The sequence below is a fragment of the Sapajus apella genome, unplaced genomic scaffold (genome assembly GCF_009761245.1).
Source record: "Sapajus apella isolate SASKATOON/1434 unplaced genomic scaffold, GSC_monkey_1.0 scaffold50, whole genome shotgun sequence".
Classification (NCBI taxonomy): domain Eukaryota; kingdom Metazoa; phylum Chordata; class Mammalia; order Primates; family Cebidae; genus Sapajus; species Sapajus apella.
In genome coordinates, this window is record NW_022436990.1 from 4055168 (window position 1) to 4057973 (window position 2806).

The 2806-nt window shown below is 40.7% G+C and overlaps 1 pseudogene; it reads right to left on the reverse strand.

Annotated features, from left to right (window-relative positions):
• Window positions 1-792: 792 nt before the first annotated feature.
• LOC116526371 lies at window positions 793-1318 on the reverse strand (annotated as a pseudogene).
• Between the last annotated feature and the right edge of the window lie 1488 nt (window positions 1319-2806).

Here is a 2806-nt window from a genome sequence, read left to right on the forward strand (position 1 = left end):
ATGTAATTTATAGAATTAAATTTAAAAAATCCAGTTATTAGTCAATAGTTGTTTTCACAATAAATTGGGATGGATATAATTTATATCCATACTAAAACCTTGACAATTGCTTAGGTTCCTTTCAGAAGCATTTTTATCAAGCAGTTTGTGTATATTGATGAGTAGTCATCTTAAAATCTTAGTCAAATAGAACTCATCTCTCCCACATTCCTCATTACTGTGCACTGGTCTGCCTACGCTGACGTTTTTTCAGCAAAGCTCAGCTCTTAGCTCTACTGCAGTCCTTGAACTGGGAGAAGCTGCTCAATCAACATTTTTTCTTGCTTGTAAAGCTGTGTTTTATCCCTTTGTTAAGGGTTGCTTTTGTGTTCTCTTATAAAAGTACATAAAGAACTCTTTTTGTATTCTACTGTTATCCATTTTTAAACTCAGCCACTTTAAAATGTAGTAAACCTGATTCCTATGTTGTAGTATTGAGAACATTTTAGGCCCAGGATATAGGTGATCTGTCTTGTCACTTAGAGTTTGGAAACATTGATGAAACTGTTCAAGGAACCCTGTGAGTGGCAGTGGCAGTTACAAATCTCACAATCACACTATTGTTAGTACATAATGGGCTTGGTCTGAAAGATGTAATCCAAACCTGACTACTTGCAACTCTATTTGAGATATATATATATATATGTATTTGAGATATATATATATATATATATATATATATATATATATATATATATTTAAATTTGTTTGGCTGTAAGTTTGTTCAATGCAAAATAATCCTCTCCAATTTTCCTAAGGTGGCTGACAACTTCCATGACCAAATCTGCCTCTAAACTGGAATTTGGTTGCTGACCCAGCCCTAGCCTTGGCTTTCTTGTCGGCAACAGGGGGCACAGCACTCCATCTGTAGGTATCTCTGTCGGCTTCCCCTCTTGTGAGTCTTGCAGGTCGGTCACCCTCCAGACCTTTAGGCTGAGGCCTGACTGTCTCTGGACGGCTGCCGCTGCGGCTGTGGCGTAGGGTGGCAGGCACAATCTCCAGGGGCAGGTAAAGGTAATCGTGGAGTAACTGGACACCCTCATTGGTAAGGTACCAGTAGAACTGTCCTCAGGCAAATTTTTCCTTCACGTAGCCTTGGGACTTGAGAGACTGCATGGCTTTCATGACATGAAGGTTGGGCACATTCTTGTCTGCCAGCTCCGGTGCTTAGGCACGTGGACATCCTTCTTGGCCACCATGACTCCATCCTTAAAAAGGAGTTCACAAATGGCAATCCGGTTCTTCTTAGGCATCAACATCTCAGTGGCTGTTGAGTCCGAGGCCGGGGCTGGAAAGGAAGGAGCATGCCTCTATTCGATATTTTATTGCTTTTAAACCTGCTTTGAGATTGACTGCAGCTATGGCAGTCTCAAGAATATCTCAGTGCTGTAGAATAACTCTTAGTTGAGATTCATTCATTTCTTCATGAATGGTCTCTGCTTAATACAGGTAAGAAAATGATACCTAGTATGACTGAATATATAGTTTTATATTTAAAAAATTGAGCCCAAGTTCTCATATAATCTGAATAATTCAAATTAGTGACTGAGGAAAACAATATGATGCTCAATTTCTATTTATAAAGTCCTATGGTTTCTTAGTTCATGGTGTGTGTGTGTGTGTGTGTGTGTGTGTGTGTGCACGCGTTTGTGTGTATGATCTTTTTCCTGGGTCACTGGAGACCACTGTTTCAATTGTGGAAGAGGAAAATCAAGATAGTAATGAAAACCCTTAGTTTATCTTTCCAAATTTTATCCCAACACAAGTGTAATGGGAAAGGTATGCTTTCTGTGCTGTTGGAGCACAAATTATATCCTGGAAATATTCTGAAAGTAGGTGGTGGCTGACCCTAATTCTTGAAGAACGAGTGAGAATCAACTGGATGCAGAAGGTGGAAGATGATTCTGCTGGCTGAGAGATCAGTGTATAGAAAGAAACAAAGCAGGGAATATAACATGTAATTGAGGGAATTGGATTTAGTATGGTGGGATCAAAAAGAGAATGTAGCCCAGGCCTGCAAAAAGGAATGAGCCTAGGCCTGCCATTAGGAAAAATAATTAAGTTGTTGCTATGATTGTTGTCATCACTATCACCAATCACCTCATCATCCACGCTCTAGACCCCACTCTCACACCCACCATCATTGTTATCGTTGTCCTGGAAAGTAGCATCCTGGCTCAGTAAAGGAAGGAGCAGAAAGGAAAATGTTGGGATTGTCTAATCTACAGAACTATGGAGGCTAATGTGATATAGGATGAGTTAAACTTGGATGGGTTGTTTTGTTTGGGCTGCTTGTGGGACATCCAAGAGATGCCAAGCAAGGCTGTGGCCATATAGGAGTCAAGCTTCACAGGGAGGCTGGGCTGCAGATGCACTTTGGGATTTCCGGAATATAGGTGCAGCTTCATTGGTGAAGCTGTCAGTGTTTGTTTGCAAAGAATTCAGGAGATGGAGTCAGGGAAGAGAGCAAAGCTCACTTTTAGGGGGCTTGAAAAAAATGTTAATTCATGTTGTGGGAAAGGAAAAAGGGAATGTATTTTAATCCATCCTCACTTTGTTATCAAGAAATACCTGAGAATGGCTAATTTATAAGAAATGAAGTTTAATTGGCTCACAGTTCTGCAGGCTTTACAGGAAGCATGGTGCCAATGTCTACTTGGCTTCTGGAGAAGCTTCAGGAAACTTACAATCATGGCAGAAGGTGAAAGGGGAGCAGACATGTCATAGGGCAAAAGCAGGAGCAAGACAGCGAGGGAAGAAGCGCTAT